At 47.8% G+C, this 7,074-nt stretch overlaps 1 long non-coding RNA gene across 1 annotated transcript; it reads left to right on the plus strand.

Moving 5' to 3' along the window:
* Window positions 1-644: 644 nt before the first annotated feature.
* LOC123071833 (uncharacterized) lies at window positions 645-2,728 on the plus strand. The gene is made up of 2 exons (XR_006434540.1): window positions 645-1,037; window positions 2,189-2,728. It is a non-coding gene; the product is annotated as an uncharacterized lncRNA (long non-coding RNA).
* Window positions 2,729-7,074: the final 4,346 nt, after the last annotated feature.

The following is a 7,074-nucleotide window of genomic DNA, read 5'->3' on the forward strand; positions in this document are numbered from 1 at the left end:
TGAGAAGTTGCTTAAAGAAGAAGCTGCTAGGGTTGGCTTCCCTTGAAAGAACCATAGCAAGACAGAGATCGTGTTTGTTGCAGTTGCGTGAAGGGGATGGCAGTACAAGGCTCTTCCATCAACAGGTGAGTCATCGGCAGCGCAAGAATGTCCTACGCTCGGTCAAGCACAACGGGCGCATATACTCTGGCCAGGAGGAGGTGGCTTCCGCTGTGGATGCATACTATGGCGCGGCATTTGGTTCCGCTGAGTCCCGGAGCTGCACCATTAATCTCAATGGGTTGGACTTGCCGCGGCTGGATCTATCGCAGCTTGAGGAGCCATTCACATACGAAGAGGTGGAAGGTGTCATTAAGGGGATGCCCCTGGACAAGGCGCCCAGGCCGGATGGATTTACGGGCCGCTTCTATGCCGCATGCTGGCATATTATTAAGGACAGTATAACTGAACCTAAACCGAGCTCTCTCACGCACTTGCAATTTTAGCCGTCAGATCATGTGTTTAAAGTGTTTCTGGTCGTCAGATCATTGTTTAGCGCTAACTGGGCCGCCTGTCCTAAGGACTGCTACTCCGGAAGCCGTTTCAATGGCCTCTCGTTAATTGGGCCAGTTTCGCGCACAAAATTCAGTCCCATGAAGCCCATTAGCACACGAGCATCTCCTCTCTCTCTCCCCGACCTCTCCTCTTATCCGACCTGGCTGTGTTACCCTCACCCTAGTGCGCCGCCGCCCCCAGCCACTACCGGCGCAAACATCAAGCCACGACTCAATCTCTCGATCTCGGCCACCGCAAGGCATAGGCATCGAACGGGGGGCAATGAATTTACTTCAAACTTGCTCCATGTTATAGGCATCGGGTTGCCGTCGTGGCCCGCCGGCTGCCGGACGGTCGGAGCATCCCAATCTCGTAAGACGAGTTATGGAGGGGATGACCTTAAACGGCCATCGACGCGTTCTACCCACTGGCCAATTTGGTTGGGATGAACAAGGGCTGGTCCTCCAGCACTCGCAATTCTGCTTGCCCCGTTCAGCGTCAAGGTGAGAATTACCAGTATGTAGTTTTTTTTCTTCTGATTTCAGGTTTTGAAAAGGGAAGATTATGCACTTCCTTACTGTTAATTTGATCTACAAGCAGTGAATAGTGCAAGACATACACACAATGAAGCATACATATTTGCTGATGGTATTTAAGGTGCTCTTCACAGTGCGGCCATCACTTCTGTTTGCCTGGTAATAGTTGACATTTGGCATAATAAGATTAGTAATACCCATAAGTGATCTTTATTGCCCAAACAGTGAGTCTACAATGAGATTTTACCATTTCTGCAAGAACTTAGAAGTGTTCTGACACAGATAGACAGTATATACTGTATAGTAAGCACTGAACTTAATTAACTGCAATTGCACTTGGTTAATAATTTTTTCTTCCAAAATTAAAATGTTATAAGTTATATCAACAACTTTTCCCATTTGCCATTAGTAGTTAAATACAATTGCATACATAAACGTATATAGGATAATTTCAGATTTACTTAACAAAGTGAAATATTAAGGGAAGGCCGAAATTCACCTGTAACAATTTTAGCAGAAAAGTTGTCGTGTGGCCGGTCAGAGATATAATAAGGGTGAGAGCTAGGAACACATTAAAGGCTAAGTCAGGCTAAATGAATAGCAGATCAACGAATTTGTTACTGGAGCAACGGCCCACCCCGTGTAACAGTCGAAGCCCAGACGGGACTGATGAGAAATCATGATGTCTTTCTCCTCTATGTGCAAGGATGATGGTTCTGGTTGTGTACTCAATATATAAGGTGAGTTGGCTGTTGCTTGATTTAAAACTGGGACAATAGGTTTCTTGATTTGTCCCGTGGCAACCTTTTTTCTGTCAGGTTGTTTATGATAAGTTGATAACACTGAGATTATCTAGAAAGGATTCAGAGTTTTGCTGAATCCAGATTACCACACACATGATGCAAAATTAACAACCAGGACTTTGAAAGATGAATGACGGTGCTTATTACGTGGTAGAAATCAAATATCAAAAGAGAATATAATGTTTGCGAAGGTGTGTGTACTGTGTACTGTACAAGCATACTGATTGATGTGTTTTTTCTGTTGTTCCTTGTTGTTCCCTCATGCAGCTGTGTCCATAGATATTGATCGATAACTTATTGCTTTGCCAATTGCAGGAGAGGGGAGAGACATACGGGCTGGGAGTTCTGGATTTGATGTCGTCACACTGATCAATTCCACCATGCCAGACGAGAATCATGTCGCCATCGATGCCTTCCACAGTCCAGAAGGACTCTAGGAACAGCACCTCGGCTGGCTCGCCATGTCTCCCAGTGGTTCGCCTTGTGCCTCCGGCAGACCATTAGGACCTAAGGAAGAGCACCTCGCCTGACTCGCCATGTGTCCCGGTGGCCCTTACCTCTGCACTGGCATATGGTGGTCTCTTCCTTCTTGATGTTCAATTCATAAGCATGATCATGTTGTGTGATAGCGTGTACATTTGCTCGGAAGAAATAGGTGTCTGCTTATTTCCTTTGTTTAGGTGTTCTTCTTTGTTTTGTTACTCCTACATCCATATGCCACCAAGAGATTACGCTATATGCTGGCTATGGGACAGGTAGTTAGTTCACGTGGACTGCCATACCCCATACCTTCATGTTTTAGTATCTATATATGCATTAAGGATATACAATTGTTCACTTTGTGTTTCTCTATCATTCAGGCCATGGTACTGTTTGTATTGTATGCGACAATTTACTTCTGTGAAGGCATCAGGCAACGGTGATGAACCCCTCTTATCGTGATGGTGTGAGGTGATGGTAAATCGATGATGATGAGCAGATTAATATGAATGAAACTTTGCCCCATGATCTTCGTGAAGAAATAAATGGGTTGGGAATTAGGTACCATTACTGTACCCGATCTTCAATCTTCCACACCAAATCTTCTAATCTTGCCTGGCTTCATCTCACACGCTGTTCTGGTAATGAATTAAATTCAAAGACAAATCAGTTTTGGGACTGCCTACTAGCATATCACTTCAATAAATTGAGGCATGCATAAAAGCCACTGTATCTTCACAGATGAAATGCTCATATCACAATGTATTGTAGTGATTGACATGATTTGTCAGATTTACTTAACATTTGAGTTGATTAGCCAGTGCACGCTGCACCGTTTGCTTCAAAAACACACGAAGCATATGAGTAATTATTATTTTAGAAATGAAGAGGCCATATATATTCTTATCATGATTGGTTAAAATAGCATTTTGTAGAGCTTTATACTTTATATTTATGGTTACTTTTGATAAAAACATCTATTTACGTTTATTTTTACGCTTTGATATATTTAATAAATTCCTAGCATTCCATTGTCATAATGGACGGGCGCGGCAACGCGCGCCATTGATGATCTAGTAAAGGATGATAACATGAAGGCATTGGCCTGTTTTTACAATGGGGACGTCCGTGGATTGGCCGCGATCAACAAATCCCTCGTCACTTTGCTGCCCAAGAAGGATGGTGCCCTAGATGCGGCGGACTTTAGGCCAATCAGTCTTGTGCACGGTGTTATCAAGATCTTTGAGAAAGTCCTGGCATGCAGACTAGTGTGGAAGCTTCCAATGCTTGTGAGTAACCATCAGAGTGCTTTCGTGAAGGGCAGATCCTTACATGACAACTTCATGTTGGTTCAAAGTACAACTCGAAGGCTGAATGCCTTGCGCAACCCGGCTATCCTACTCACGCTAGACATTTCGAAAGCTTTTGACTCAGTTCAATGGCCGTTCCTTATTAAGGTGATGCAACAACTTGGGTTCGGCCCTAGGTGGAGATCATGGATCTGTGGTATCCTTGCAACTTGTACCACTAAAATCATGGTGAATGGAGACCCCGGAGATACTATATACAGCTGTAAGGGGCTCAGGCAGGGTGATCCGATATCACCGATGCTCTTTTATTCTCACCATGGAGCCGTTGCAAAGGTTGTTTCAGCAAGCAACACGAAGAGTACTCTTGGAGTCGTTGGCTTCTCGAGGGATGAGGCAACGGTTGTCGATATTTGCGGATGATGTGGTGGTTTTCATCAAACCATAGCCTGGAGAGCTCGAAGCTGCGAAGTGTAATTTTGAGATTTTTGGGGAGGCTTCAGGTTTGCGGATGAATATGGCGAAATCCGCGGCTCTCCCGATAAGGTGCTCCGATCAGGAAATCGACATGACTAGCAATGTGATAGGATGCCCGACAGGGTCCTTCCCTATAAAATACCTAGGCCTCCCGTTGGCACTAAGGAAGCAAACTCCGGCGCAGTTGCAATATTTGGTGGATCAAATGGCAAATTGTCTCCCTAAATGGAAGGCGGATTTGATGCCTAAGAGTGGACGGTTGACCTTGGTCAAATCGGTGCTATGTGCAATGCCCATTCATGCAATGATGGCCTTGGATATCCCAATGAAGACCATAGTTGCGATGAACAAAGTGTGTCGAGGTTTCCTATGGTGCAAGCGAGCTAATGCGAATGGTGGCAACTGCGCTGTCGCCTGGGACTCAGTTTGTGCTCCGAAGTGGGCCGGAGGACTGGGCATTCCGAACCTCAAATGGCTAAATGTGGCCATGCAAGCTAGGTGGCCATGGCTGCAACGGGTGGACTTGAGCAGACCTTGGAGTGAATTCACAATAAAGGTTCCAGCGGAGGCACTCTGTTTGTTCCAGGCTGCTACCAAGTGCGAGGCACATTGTGGACAGAACACCCTCTTTTGGGAGGACCGTTGGATTAATGGGATGAGGTTGCAGGAGATCGCACCAATTATATATGGCATGATCCCCCGACGTGTGAGACTGACGAAGCATGTGGCACCGGCCATTGAGGATGGTTCGTGGGCTATGGATGTCGGCCCGGAGCTGGATGAGCAAGCCTTGAGGGAATTTTTATCCCTATGGCTGTGTGTGCACACGTGGGAGCCGGAGGTGGATGTACCGGACAAGGTTGCATGGTCCTGGGAGACGAACGGTCGCTATTCGGTGAGGTCGGCTTGTGCGGCAAAGTTTTGGGGCCGTGAGGTGACACCAATGGCGGAGCTTACTTGGACATCCAGGGCCCCCTCTAATTGCAAGTTCTTCGCTTGGCTAGCACTACGAGATTGGTGCTGGACCTCGGATCGACTTGCACGAAGAGGGTTGCCACATCAGGACGCATGCCCTCTTTGCGATCAGGAGGAGGAAACGATCAACCATGTGCTACTAACATGCGTGTTCTCTCGTGCTGTATGGGCTGTTATTTGTGAGGCTTTGGGCAAGATGCAATGGACACTGACGACCCAAGACACTCTGGATGCTTGGCTGCGGGACAAGCAAGGACCGAACAATCTACGGCGCAAGGATCTGCATACTATCTTCATTCTCACTATTTGAGAGTTGTGGAAGCATCGCAATGCTGCTGTGTTTGAAGGGGCATCCCCCTCCATGGATGTGCTTATAGCCAGGATCAAGTCCGAAGGGAAGATATGGTCGTTGGCCGGCAAGTTCAAAGGGGATGTTGAACCCTTGTTTGGTAGTTTAGAAAGGTGGGCGCGTAGGGAAGGATAAATGTAACGGGAACCTTGTAAAACATGGTGGAGGCATTCTTTGCCTTTCTTCTTTAATATATAATATGCACGCTCGTGCATATTCAAGAAAAAAAAAGCTTAAAAGAAATAAAAAGAAGATAAAAGTTGTCACAACCGGCGAAATATGTAGCTCTTCGTAGCTTGTAGACACCACCACAAAGTTTGGTGTTACCTAGTGACCACGGCTTGACGGATCCAAGACGGTAAATCTCGAACCCAAAGCCACTGGCTACTGCTGAGTTCCTGAGTTGAGCATGGATTCACTCGTACGCGTGTAGTAGAAAACAGAAACGAAGTTCGGTGAATAGACGGGGGTAGGCCCTCTGCTGGGTCGAAACCGGCGCGGTCATTTTGGCGCCAAGCAAAGCAAGCCGACTCCGCCGACCGGTGACGGCGACGGGCTGCATGCGGAGACTCATCGAACAGATGTTCTCAGCCGACGCGGCAATATATCCCGGGGCGGCAACGTTGTCGACTCGCCGCCGTCGATCGCCCGTCGTCACCAACCTAACGCTCCAAAGAATGCATTTCTTCCGTTGAGAAGTATCGAGCATGTCACTCAAAAGTCAGATGACGAATCAAAATGCTTATCTATTGCTAATTTATCAGTTCTTTAGTATTTTTCTCGAATACACACAAGCATGTGTATCACATATTGATAGAAAAAGAGCCAAGACGGCTGATACAACGCCTTTCAGCAACGTACTACACCGAGAGATTAGCACCCACATCCACCGTGAGTCTGTGACAACACCAGCAAAAAAACTCGCCTTACCCAAACTCAAGCCAAAATGACAAGATAGACACAAAGTACACAGGCCACGTCCCTTCGAACTGAACACAGCACGACAAAAACCAAACAAACTAGATCAACACACTCTCCACCCACGGCGCCTAGAAGATCGGCAAGTGGACAGCAGGAGCTAGCCTGAGTTGGAAAACATCACAGATGAGGCGTCGATGATGAAGTACATGGCGCCCCGGATGCTCATGCCCAAAGCAACAACCCACACATGACAGCCCGGCACCCCAAGCCTCGCTGCCGAGGCGAGAAAGGCAACCCACACCAGCTGCTCCTCCGTAAGACACCCCACGCACCTAGGCATCGCCTCCAAGAAGGTGACGACTCCGAGAAGCCGCCGTTGTCTGGCCCGGTGAACCGAGCCTAGAGTTTCCTACGGTGACATTAAAGGGGGGACGAACATGGCTATGACAACGCTTCCAGGGAGGAGACGACGCCCACAAGTGTCGCTGTTGCCCGCAGCCGCAGCTGCATCGGATTTCTCCTCAGCCATGTCCATCACTTCTTCGAGCTCAGCAAACTGGAAGGGAGGGGGCAAAGCTGTCACCTTGGGCCATCACCGTGAAGTGGGGGAGTCAGATGCCGCCGCGCCGCCGTCCGCACACCACCATGCTGCCCAACGGGCGTGTCCACCACCGGCCCTGGTCACTGCACCG

Source organism: Triticum aestivum, chromosome 3B (assembly GCF_018294505.1).
Source record: "Triticum aestivum cultivar Chinese Spring chromosome 3B, IWGSC CS RefSeq v2.1, whole genome shotgun sequence".
Classification (NCBI taxonomy): Eukaryota; Viridiplantae; Streptophyta; class Magnoliopsida; order Poales; family Poaceae; genus Triticum; species Triticum aestivum.